The sequence below is a fragment of the Ictidomys tridecemlineatus genome, chromosome 12 (genome assembly GCF_052094955.1).
Source record: "Ictidomys tridecemlineatus isolate mIctTri1 chromosome 12, mIctTri1.hap1, whole genome shotgun sequence".
NCBI classification, from domain to species: domain Eukaryota; kingdom Metazoa; phylum Chordata; class Mammalia; order Rodentia; family Sciuridae; genus Ictidomys; species Ictidomys tridecemlineatus.
Genome location: NC_135488.1, coordinates 67,141,783 through 67,155,984, shown reverse-complemented (window position 1 = coordinate 67,155,984; position 14,202 = coordinate 67,141,783).

The window sequence follows — 14,202 nt, the reverse complement described above, 5'->3', positions numbered from 1 at the left end:
AAAGCTTGCCCTGCTGAGTTGCACTGAATACATACATTTACCCTGAGTAATTTCTTTGGTATCAAAGGGCCAAGTTTATATAAGCCTACCCCACATCGCAGACAATGGTGTTTCCTGGATGGAGCATGAGTAATTAGCTGTGAGAGTCATGACCGCTTGGAACCTGACCCACGTTGATGTTTCAAGACGCGGTATAGAAATCCACATAGTTTTCATACCATAAAAGGTTAGCCTCTTAATGAACGTCTTATCTAAAAAGCCCAGCTACAGTACGTTTCTAGAACCTCATAAGGATCACATTGACTTCATGTTTTGATGCTCTTCAGCTACAAAGGGGGTAAAAAAAAGAAAAGAAATAGAAGGAGGGAAAAAAATGTCAAATACTGTTCTGTGCTGTGACCACGGCAAAAACTAGTACACTCTTGTTCCGTGTGAATGGACTGCCAAACGAATACATTCGATCATTTCTCATAAATATTCAGTGGAGTCTCTGCATTTTCCTCGAAGTGGCAGCAAAGCCATGACTGGGAGGTCTTGTGTTTCCCCAACTGCTTATGAGCATTGTTATGGCCGGACATAAATTAGGAAAGCCAGGATTTCAACCAAGGTAGAAAAGACTATAAAGATTTCTGCCCCTTATTAACTACCGTGCAACTGCTGGGTTTATGAATGGAGTAAAAAGTTTCCAAATAGGAGCCAAAATGTGGTGAATTACCCTCAGAGGCATTCTGAGGAAAATTCTTCACAGTAGAGACAGAGAAGCAGAAGGAATTTAAACAAATTGCACACCTACAAGGTAATGCTGTGAGAGAAGGAATAAAAAAAAAAAAAAAAAAACTCTTGCAGGTCTTTGGAGAGCAGGCAGAGGTCTCCTGCTAGTCATGGCTGACAGGAGTATACTTTCGGTGCTAAGTAAATAAACCTAATTGTAAGTTAGTAAGACCACAGAAAGTATAAGCCAAACATTTTGTTCCCAATTCTGAAATGTCTCCACTGTGAGCGCAGGGAAACGAGAGCTTTCTCTTTAAAATCAAGACAGCAATGCTGAGACCTTGTAACTGCCCAGAACAGAGCCCCAGGGGCAAGTGGTGAAAAATATGATTTTTATAAACAAACCTGACAATGCAAACTTAACGCAAAACCTTATGCATATAGCATCGTTTGTGTGTGCAAATTGTTTAGGTTAGGCCTCTCAGAAAGGTGAAGTAAGATTTGCATATTAAACTTTTATTTAGCAGGGCTTATATACATTTCTGTTGGAATAGATGGTAGTATCTCCCTAACCTTCCAAAAGTTAAAAATCTGTCAGCATTTTCTTCTTTGAAACTTCCTATGCATGTTTTTAGAAAATTTTGTTCTAAATATATAATCTATACATAAAATATTCTGAGAGTAGAATCATAACTTTGCTACAGAATTTCCTGGAGTGTCACCAAACTCATGACACCTGAACTGAACTTAGAGAAACATTATAAACAATACGTAACTAACATCCTTCCTTCCTCCTTGTACTTAAAGATTGAAAATAGTGGTAGTTTCTTTCTTTTCCTCTGGAAATTTATTAGCCAATATTTCCTCACTCCAGTTCAATCTCCTTTGGTATTTGAAGAGAAACCACAAAACACTAGTGGTTAATATTGTTTTAAGCCTCACCCTCTTGCTTCACTATATCTTTGGTTAGATCTGCTTTTCATATGCCACTTTGCAAGTTTAATTAAAATCATAGCAGCTCAATCCTATGAGTGTGGACAACACTGGATATCAACACAGACTTCAGAAATTACAAAAGAGACGTAACTCTCAAAATTGCACAGTTGGCTTACCAATAATTTAGCTTGAAAAGTCTGGCTTTTAAACACATAAATATTTAACATGATTAAAATGTATTTACTCTTACCATACACTTACTTCAGAAGATCATCTGTTGCTCTTTTAGAGTGTTGCTTAGCAAAACATGGTTCTTATTTGAGTATGGATTGCCTTCCTGGTACATCCATTTGTGCATGTTCTTAGTATGACCCCAAACAACATGGCCTCGTTCCTTCCTCCTTGGTGGCTTGTCACTCTTCCACACTTGAGCTTGAAAGTATTTTTGTTGTTTTTGTTATTGCTGTTTATTTGCACGTCATCCTGATTGCTGGAGCAATCTGACTCAAGTCCCACTAGCTTATGTCCCTGAAAGTGGAGGGGGGTTGAGAATGGCCTGGTGCCATTTGAGTTTTGGAAAAGACTGACCAGATGGGATGATTTTGAAGAGGTTTGGTCATTATCTTAGATGTGGTACATGCAGTACTTTGTGCATGACTTCTCTGAAGTGATTGACTATTGTATTGCGACTATTGTATTGCGTATGTCCTCAGCACAGTCTGTGATCTTCTGAGAGCATGTGTGGTATGCTTAGTTCTACTCTATCAATTATATAGTGTATCCTCAAATCTTTGCTCTATTGTTTTGCTATTAAGGATTAACAAGGCACTTTCTTGGGCTTGCCAGTCCCTGTGAGACCATGTCTTTCCTATGTTCAGAGCCTCCTCCCCATTTCTAGAGAGGGATATTTTGTAATGCATAAACTTACACCTCTAGTATATTAAGAAGAAAACCGCTAACTAAAAATACAACATGATTTCAACCACAAAGAAGACGTTAAATTCCATTTTGACATCTTGAGCTGTCCTTACACCCACAGAAAGTCTGATATTGGGAGGTGAATTGAGGACAGGGCATCTATTTTAGCTCTAAATATTGCTGGGGTTTGTGGGATTCAACCAAGCCCTAAATGCTAGAAGAACATATCTTCAGATTAAAATTGCAATGAAGAAATATTCAACTCTGGTTCATTTGACACTCAAGATATTTTGTTTTCTTTCTCCCCGGTTCCTTAGTTGTTACAGAGATGCTGGCAGAGGGGAAAAAAGGCTTTATGTGAATGTGATCTATTCAGAAATTTTCCTGAATGATCTCTGCCAAAGTCTTTAAATTTGTTGTTCTTAAAAATTGAGGCCTGTATTTTGGTCAAGGTTGGGACAGAAATCATTAACTTCTCTCCTCTCCACCAAGTGAAATCAGGCCTGACTAGTAATTTACTTGCATTCGGAAACCAAGTAGAGAACTTGTCCTACTTACACCTAATCTTCTCATTAGATAGTAGTTTAACACATCTATAAATTCAGTTTGATGAATTCAAACAGAATTTCATATGTGCAGGAGAATAAAACATCATCGTCTGATTGTTGCCTATCTGACCTTGAATATAAAATGGGTGCCAAGCCATAATTTTTGGGTCTCTCATTTGTGCCATATAATGAAGACTCAGAAGGGATTTATTTGTAGATACATTTGAGAAGTGCCATTTAGAACCACATTAAATTATTTCCTATTTTCTGTGCTTACCTCCTTGCAAACATTGCCAATACTTGAGAGAATATTTTTCTATATCTCAGTGCCAATGGAAAATTAGATCTAGCACAGGTATCCTTGCTGATAGCTCATGTTGGATCCAGAGTTCAGTGTTTTCCAAGCATTAATGGTCATGTCACATTGCTATGCTTTATGTTAACGCTCACACCCACTCACCCCAGCTCATGACACTCAGCTTAATAAAAGACCTGCATTATGTTAGAGCTGCTTCTATTCCAGGCAGACATGTACCTGCACAGAATCTATCTCTGGATAGTGATCTCTGTATTTTTCCTCATTTCTATCAGAGGCTGGGCATGGGCAGTAATTAAGTTTGAAAACTTATTGTCATTCTGACCCCTTTTATTAAGAACCCATAAAACTCTAAGATAAAAACATTGGTCTATCTTATTCTGAGAGTCAAGGCTGGTATTGGCTCTTTTTCTTTCTTTCTTTCTTTTTTTCCCCCTAAATAATATATTAGGATTAGCGAAAATAATCAGAGATAATTTCCCTCCTTTGATCAGGTTTATTGTTGATTTTAAAAAATATGACTGGTATTTAAAAAATATGGACATTATGGAAAAGTACAAAGATTAAAATATTATTCATTCAAATGTATGTTACTCAGAGAATGCAATGTTTTTAGTGTTTTGATATATATATTCTAGTATTTTTAAAATGCTTATTATTTTAACAAAAATGATGCACAAATATACAAGATATTAGGCAACCTGTGCATTCACTGAACCATAATGTGTACATTTCCACATGGTATTTTCTGCTGCAACATGATTATGAAGTATGAATATTTCATGGTAGTTGTATCATAATTTTTTTAGCCAATTACCTATTTGTGTTTATTTAAGCCATTCTCCATTTCTTGTTGGTACATTTCTGAGTCGATTTGCTATTGAACAATTGAATTTTTATGAATTTGTAAGACATCTTCACATCTTACAGATGTTAATCTTTTGCCATATGTTGTCGCGACCCCTTGCCCGCAAGGAAGACGCAACTCGGGAATCTTCTTTCAGCAGTTTATTCAGGCCCTTGATATTTCTTCTACTACTACTGCTACTGCTACTCTACTCTACCTCTACTTCTACCTCTTCTTCTTCTACTTCTCCTCCTACCCCCTCACCCGAGGGCCCCAGCCTTGATAAAGCACATCAAGCCCCAATGCACAACTGCCACGTGGATCTTTCTCATAGGGTGTTTTACAGCTACGTGCCAACTCTCCCAAAACAAGGAGTTGTTTATCACAGGCCACGGCGCTTATCAGCGCCATCTTGTAATGGCGGCCACAGTTCACAGAAACGGCTCACCACAATATGTATTTGTGATTCTTATTTAGAATATTTTTTTCCAGTTTGAACTTGGTTTTTCTTTATTTTATAACTCCTGTTTACTTAAAAAAAATGATTATTTAAAAGTAGTCTGTAGTCTCTCAATTGGTTATTTTCAATTAATTTTAGAATTGTTTTGTGAAGCTCCAAGAAAAAAAATTTGAAGAAATGAACAGATTTTCATTATGCATACACATTAAATTTTGTATAATTGACATTTTATTTGGTGAGTCTTTTCAACTTGGTAATGTATCAGAGCTCTTGAAATTTTGTGATTCATTTCCTGTACATTTCTTTGAACTTTGTTTCTAGAGTTTCAAAGTTTTTGATAATTTGTACAGACTTTTCAAATATTTCTAGCTGGTTATTAACCACTCTTCTCCATTATTTCTTATTTTTAATAATTTGTGACTATTGTATTCAACTTAGAAATAGTAAAATATAAAACTACCCTCCCCCATGAATTCATCATTCAAATGTATTTACTTTCCTCACATTGTTATCTGTATGGTTAATTCTTTCTCTCTTTAATAAATGAATTTATGCAGATGTATTTTTAAAATTAGGTTCATAGTTTTTAGTCTCTTATATTCCACATTTTCTACTAAAATACATATTCAGCATTTTTTCTCCCTTCATTTTATGGGCTTTAAAATATCTTGTAATCAATCTCATATTATTGGATATTTATATAGCTTCTAATTTTTTCATATTAGGAACCATGTTACATGATTTGTGTGCAAATACCCATAAGCATTAGGAATAATTATTATTTGATAATTAATTAATAATAATTAAATTAAATAATTTAGAATAAATTTCCAAAATTATTATATTTATGGATATTCAAATTTGGATGTTTCTAATCCATGTTGCATGATCTTACAAAATTATGTTTTTAATCTACTCTCCTTGAAAGCAGTGCTTATTTCTCTTAAAAACTCTAGATAGAGATATTGTAATTTTTTGTTTTAAATGTCATCAATTTAATTTGTGTAGTAAAAACAGTATTACCTTGATTAATTATATAGGCAACATACCTTAGCAAGTCTTAGTTTTCATTTTGCAATTTTCTTACATTTTTCCCTCCTTTTCTTTTTCTTTTTTTTTGATATTGATATATTTGTCTTTTTTTTGTAATTTTCTTTTTGGGGGGAAGTAAACAGGGGATTGAACTTTTGACCACTGAACCACATCTCCAGCGCTATTTTGTATTTTATTTGCTTAGTGCCTCACTAAATTGTTGAGTCTGGCTTTGAACTCCTGATCCTCCTGTATCAGCTTCCCGAGGCACTGGGATTACAGGTGTGTACCACTGGTTTGTTTGTAATTTTTGACAACACTTTTTATATTTGACATATATAACTTTTGATAAATTTTGATTATTTAAAAAAATTTTATTTGTCCTAAATTTTCTCTTTAAGGTTTTTGCAATGGAGTTGAGTTTTCAATATTGTTCACTACCATGAAATTTATATATCATAACCTACAATTATTTTTAGTGGTTTCATGCTTATTTGTTTTTAATTTAAAATTTAATTTATTTCTAATGTACTTGGATTATGCTGTCAAATTTAGTTTTCTTAAACATCAAAAAATTGTACCAGTTCACTTACTGAGTGACCCATTCTTGTCAAAATTTTGAGAAAATAATTAGTGGTTCCACACTTTCAATTTTTTCAACATTTATGCTCTTCCCGCCCCCCCCCATATATTGTAACACTAGAACCTCCAGAATAAAAATAAGCAATTACTTGGAATGAAGCTTATTTTGTTTCTAAACTAAATAAAAATGATTTTAGAATTTCACATTAATGATGGTTTTATAAGTATTGCATATGTGTGGTGATGAATATTTGTACCATTTTAGGATTTTGCTGTTCTTATGTAGCTATTTTTTAAAACCAGTAATGAATGCCAAATACTATCAATTTCATTGAAAACACTTATCAAATGCTAGTGAATTTTTAATATTTCAATTTTGCTATAATAATTATACAATTTATTTTCCAGAAATAAATGAAATCTGCTCATTATTTATTATTCCTTTAGTACAACGTTAGATTTGATTTGTTAGAATTTTGTTAGTTTCATCCACATTGTATTTTTCTAGCTCTGTAATCAGGTATATGAAAATTTTGGGAAATAAAGTGAAGAGAGTTCCATTTTTTTTTTGATGCTTTTAAATTAAACAACATAGAAATTAACTCCTCAGGTTTTTTTCCATTGAGGTATTAACTACAGAGGGTAGAGGGCACAAGTCTTTTGTAGTTCAGTGAGTTTTACTGAGTGCATAAACTCATCCTAGCCACAGCCATAGCAAGGTGTAGAGCATTTCCATCATGGTCGAGGATTTATGATGCCACTTGCCAGATAGTGTTCACCTCCCATTCCAGAGGTGTGTGTCCCAAATCCCATCACTAGCTCATCCTTGTACTTCATGTGAATTAAATCATATTTGAGATTTGTTCATGTTGTTGCATTTATCTCTTGTTCATTTCTTTGCATTCCTAAGTAGTAATCCATTGCGTGAATATTCCTTAATTTGCTTATCCAAAAATATATTCCCAAAACCTTTCCTTTTATAAGATCTTAATAAATAAGGTTTCTTTGAATGTTATTGTTTAAGTTTTTCATGGCTCTTGGGCAAGATATCTAATAGCTGAATTTTGGGGTCATAAGGAAGATAATCAGTTTAACTTTTTCAGATGAGGACAGTTTTTCAAAGGTTGTAACTTTATGCTCCTAACAATAATATATGTGAATTCTATTTAATTCACTGGTAGCTAACATTTAGTATCAATTATTTTTGAAGTATTAATTCTAGGGGCTGGGGTTGTGGATTAGTGGTAGAGTGTTTGCCTAGTACATGTGAGGCACTGCATTCAGTCCTCAGCACCACATAAAAATAAATAAAGGTATTGTGTCCATCTAAAACTAAATATATATATATTTATATATTTTATTTATTTATTTATTTATTTATTTATTTATATTTTTGTAGTTATATACATTTATAAATATTATATATTATATATATTTATATATACATATATATATAGAGAGAGAGAGAGTTAGGATATGACTATATGTCATCATGATTTTGATTTGCTTTTTCTTCATAAATAATGATATGAAAGCATTTTATCCATCCATCCCTCTCTTATTGTGGGTTAACTTCACATATCAGAGAAAACATTTGACATTTTAAGACTGTCTTATTCACTTAGCATGATGTGATGGGGTATAGGTGAAGGAAAGACAGTGGAATGAGTCTGATATGATTTTTCTTTGTACCTATATGAAAACATCACAGTGAATCCCATCATCATGTACATCCACAAGAATGAGATCCTAACTAGAATAAGATATATGCCATGCTTGTATAATTATATCAAATCAAAATAGATTCTATTGTCATGCATAACTAAAAAGGACCAGTTAAAAAATAAAAGATAACATCAGATATGTCTTGCCTTCTTTCCACCAGGCAAGGATACAATGAGAAACTTACCAAATGTAACAGATAGCCTCCACAAGAGCCCAACCTGATGGTACCCTGATGTTGCACTTCCAGCTTCAGAACTGTGAGAAATAAAATTTTAGTAAGTCACCCAATATATGGTATTTTTTAATACCAGTTTGAATTAGGATATTTATATTATATTTTCTTATACATAATTATGTTTTGGTTTCTTGACTCATCAAAGAGCATTGCCTTAATTCTTTTATTCATTGACTTGTCAAATTTTATTCTTGAGTATTTTACATACTCATTTTATATTAAATTTAATATTATATTTTGATATAATAATATAACTAATGTAGAGAGGTACTACTGTATACAACAGTGAATTGTACCCTGTAACAGCATGAATGAGCCTTCTTGTGTTTTCGCTGTAATTGTTTACATTCGTTTTTTAAAATCAACTTTGCAGCCTTTTTATTTATTTTTATTTATATAATTTGTAATTGTTCAGCTTTTTATTATTAACTTATTTGTGTTGTTTTTATTCAGATATATTCTTTTTAGTTTAGATAGTTTAATCTTGTAGTTCAACCTAAGTGTTTTAAAGCTAGACTATTTAAATCTTTCATATTTATTTTTTATGAGAGATTGTATTTACTTTCACATCTTCCAATAATTTTTCTTAATGCATTCTTATTGTTTTATTGTTTTCTGAAGTTTAGAATGTAAATCATGTTTTCTTAGCTACAGTCTTTTCTAATAAAAATAACATATCTTATTTTAGTTGAAATATTATGTTTCAAATTTTCAAAATGATTTTTAATCTATTTTAATTTCTTTTTTTAAGAGTGAGTGAGAGAGGAGAGAGAGAATTTTAATATTTATTTTTTAGTTATTGGCAGATACAATCTTTGTTTTGTATGTGGTGCTGAGGATTGAACCCGGGCCACACGCATGCCAGGCGAGCGCACTACCGCTTGAGCCACATCCCCAGCTCCTAATCTATTTTAATATCAAAGTTAAAAAGTTATCCTTTTTAATTTTAAAGTAAAAATGTTAGACTTTTTAGTTTCCCTCTATTTATTTTATTTCTTCCTAAGTGTCTCCAACTTCTGGGTTGTTAATGTAATATGGAATTTTCAATTAAGATTATTATTGAAGGTTTACCATTTATTATATATTTTCTAATAAAAATAAATTTTTAAGTTTGTCCTCCATTTCATGAATTTCTATTCTTATTTTTGGCCCTAACTTTTTTGATCTCCAAAATGCCTTTTTATCCTACTACAGTATTTTAATTTCTTTATACTGTCCTTATTGCATTTATCTTCTATTCCCGTTCACTGTGTTGCCTTTGCAGTTTAGTTTGTTTTATTCGTAAAGCTTTTGCTCTTGTTCTATAGAGATTATGTATGTTTCCCTTGAAATCAACGCCCTATATAATTTACTGAAATAACCAGAAGTGTTTTCAATCATTTGGTATTAGTTCTGTATGGCCTATAGCATTTGACATTGTATTTCAGACATCCTTGCGGTTCAGTAATTTTGGTTCTTTGAATTATAACCTTAAAGTAAGACTCAAAATAAACCCATACATTCTACCCTAAAGTCTAACTTTTATATTATTAAGTTGAACCTGAACTTCATATTCTGATTCAATAAAAAATAAAATTTATACATCATCTATTAATGTTTTATAATAAGATATAATATCCATACCATGTGCATAATATATGCATTGTTTATTTTTATGTATCATAACAAAATATATATACTTCTGCTCAAAAATATCAACAGACTTTTAATGTACAATTTGTAATGTTTCAATATATGTATATATCTTGGTAATGATTAAACAAATTAAAGTATATATCACCTCTTATATTTTGGGGTAGAGAACATTTAAAATTTACTCTTTAGCAACTGTGAAATATGGCTTTTTTTTTAAACAATTGTGAGATCATTCACTACTTTTCTTTCTGTGACATATTTAGGTTAGCCTACTATGTTCCAGGTTCAACTGTGTTGCAAATAACATAATTTCCTTCATTATGATCAAATTGTATTTTCTTGTCTGTGTATATGCACTATCTTTTCTCCATCCATTTATCTGCTGAAGAACTATGGTTTGCTTCTGTATTGTGTCTATTGTGAATAATATTGCACTAGATATGAGACAGCAGAATCTTTCAGGTATAGTGATTTCAATTTCTTTGGATATATGCCCTAAACTGGAATTGCTGGATTATATGGTAATTCTATTTTTAGTTTTTGAGGAACGTCTCTATTTTCCATAATGGCTATGCTAATTTATGTTCCCATTGAAAATACAAGGACTCTCTTTTTCCACATCTTTGTCAATACTTGTTATCTTTTGTCTTTAGACAGTAGCAACTTTAGCAGTTATGAATTGATATTTCATTATTTTTGATTTGTGTTTGTTAGATGGTTAATGATGTTGCACATTTTTTCATGTGTCTGTTGACTATTTAGATGTACTATTTGGAAAAATGTATGCTCATGTTCTTTGCACACTTTTAATTGCTTTTAATTTGATGCTATTCCATTTTTCTATACCTCTTCTTTTGGGATCACATTAAAAAATCATTGCCCAAACCAATATCATGGAACTTTTCCTCTATGCTTCTGTCTAGTAGTTTAATGGTTTTAGGTCTTACTGTTAAGTTTTAATTCCACCTTGAAATGACTTCTATATATGGTTTGAGATAAGGGTCCAATTTCTTCTGTCCAGTTTTCCCAACAACATTTATTGAATAAACTCTCCTTTTTCCTTCTTACATTCTTGGAAACTTTGTCAAAGATCAACTGACTATAAATGTGTGAGTTTATTTCTGGGCTTTCTGTTCTACTCTATTGACGGTGACTGCTTTTAGGCCAATACTGCTGTTTCAATTATCATAGTTTTGTAGTACATTTTGAAGTCATATAGTGTGATGCCTCTAGCTTTGTTATTTTTGCTCAAAATTGGTTTGGATACTCAAAGTCATTTTTGGTTCTGTAAGAATTTTAGAGCTTTTTCCTATTACCATGCAAAATGGCACTGGAATTTTGACAGGGATTCCATCAATCTACAGATTGCTTTGGGTAGTGGATTTGTCTGCTGTTTATCACTGTAACAACCAATACGTGAAGTAATATGCTTATAAAAAGAAAATATTCATTTTGGCTCATGAATTTGGAGATTTTAGTCCATGGTCAGTTGGGCCTGTGGCAAGGAAGCACATTGTGGCAGGGAGTGCATGGTGTAACAAAGCTAATCACCTCATGGCAGGATATGAAAGAGAGGAAGAGGAAGGGGTTGGGTTTCCGATATTCTCTTCAAGGGGATATCCCTGGTGACTTTAAGGCTTTCCACTAGGCCCCACCTATTAATGTACAATGTGATGTTTCAATATATGTATGTATCTTGATAAGTTTTTACTACCTCTAATAGTCAAGCTGGGAACCAAGCTTTTAACACACAGGTCTTTGGGGAATGTTTTGCAGATAGGATGGAATTTTAATAATATTAACATTCAAATCCATGAACATGGGATAACTTTTCATTTATTTGTGTCATCTTCAATTTCTTTCATCAATGTTTTGTAGTTTTTATTATACAGATGTCTTCTCACTTTTTTGGGGGGTAATTTTACTCTTAAGTGTTTTATTTATTTTTTTCATGGTATTGTGTTTGGAATTGTTTTCTTAATTGCTTTTTCCAGATAGTTCATTGTTATTGTTATTGTTGATTGTTTTATAGTGTTATTTCAACTGTTGGTTATTTTGGTAGGTGTAGATTCCTGATCTACCATAATTACAGAATGGATTTGGAGGCAGGAGGCACACTGTTATAGTTGTTGTGTTATATGATTAAAAATCTCCTGATTCCTAGCAGAGAGCCTTGCCTTCACTGAGTCTACAATCAATATCAGCTTATTGATAAGCACAAAACTTACTCATGATCCTTAAGCATGTCTTTTTTCATATTTTGGTTGTTCTGTTAGAGAAGAAAAATGTAGAAAATAACGTCAAAAATCAGTGCATTAACCAAACACATCTTATAAAAGGGATTACTTTTTAGTGTATAATAAAGTCAATGTTTTAGCAACACTTTAAAAAATATTCTAGTTTCCAATTTTAAGCTTTGGCTCTTCAGGAAAACATTGGCATACCACCTTTTCTAAATACAATCTCTTTTATAGCTTTATTGTTCTCTAACAAAGCTTGCTTGAATCTGTCATAGTCTTTCCACTCAGCTTTGAGAACCAGAATTTAGATTGTGGTTCCCACACCTTGATTGCTTATGAGGTTCAGAGGCTTTTAAGGCTAAGTCAGGCATAGTAATGTTTTAAAAGACTAAATTTCTTGGCAAGGCAAATGACATCTGCAGAAAGATGGGAATTCTTTTTTAATCTATTTTTTTTCTTAAGTGAATTACTGCAGATGGGGCTGGTGATTTTACTTGGCATTGGATTTTATGTCACACAAGGACCTGTGCTCTTCTAAAAACATTGCCACAATTTGTTGACTTTTTGTCAAAAGTTTTGACAGTTTGTTGGCATATGATGTATTGCTGCACCTGTCTGAATGAACTTAAAAATTCGTGTATTCAAAAGAAATATTTATAAATACTTCAGCATTTAACATGGACTCAAGAGTACTTAGTGATTATTTAAAGCACCTACAGTTTGAAATCCAATCCAAGTCATGTCTTTCTGGGGATGGTTAACCCAGTTTACTTGGCAGCCATAAAAGGGAATAAGAGGAAACTTCCCAATAGCTTTCTTTCTTTTGACTTTCTTTCTAGTGAGTTTTTGGTGCCATGACAGTTCTTTTTAATAATGAAAATGTAAAATCCTTTGAGTTGTTCATCATTTTAAAAAGAGGTGCTTAGTATATCTCTTAAAGTTTCAAAGATTGAAACCCTGTCTGTGCATATTCCTTTTAACTTCAAAATTGTAGCACTGAAATGCTCTCCCATTCTGATTATTTGTATGTTGTTAGATGAGAAATGTTTTGCTATTGCTGCTTTAGTCAGAAAACAAGGGCACCAAACAATCTACAGTGTTTACTTTAGAACTTGGACACCCTGTGGCATTTTTCAGAAAGAGTAACCTGTAATCTCCCTTTACCTGGGATTAAGGACAGCCATTTTGAAAGGACATGATGATTGAGAAATTCACGCCTGGACCCATTGTTGACCACAGTGCGTATGCCATCCTGTTATCTTCTGGTATTTAAAGAATAGTTTAAATCTTCAAACATTAGAAATCACTAAGCTCTTTTCATTTATTTATTGTAGCATTTCTTGAGAAGTGGTGTGACGTAATGAAATTAGATTGAGTTCCATTTCTGTTCACTGGCCATTTCTCTTCATATCAGTCTCTTGTCCTCTCCAAATTACCTATTACAGATCTATTCAGGATGGATGTGATAATCAAGTTATATATATATATATATATATATATATGAGTTATAACTTATTATACTGTTGGCTAAAAAGAAAGGGCAGGTGCAAACTACCAGCTGTTCCAGAGTCAAGTTGTATAGCAGTGGTACATCATTGTGGCTGAGGGATATGTGATGGATGGAAATGGGAATCCATAGAAAATGGGAAATAGGATTGGTTTCCACTACAAAGAATAAATGTTGTGGTATTGGGGATTGATCCTGGGTGTGCTCAACCACTGAACTGCATCTCCAGCCATATTTTTTCTTCTTTTTTGTTTTGAGATAGTGTCCCCTTAACATTCCCTGGCTAGTCTTGAATTTACAATCTTCTTATGTCAGCCTCCTAAGTAGTGGGATTACAGGCTTGCGCCACCCAGAACTACATTTCTGACAGTGTGCTGAAAGTGGCTGCATAACTAGAGACAAACTTTTAGGAAGGCTTTGTTTTCTGAAAGTGATCTCCAAGAGGATGTTGTGTGGTGAGAAATGTCCATAGAATAGTTATGTGAGAGAAGATGTGAATAAATAAAGTAT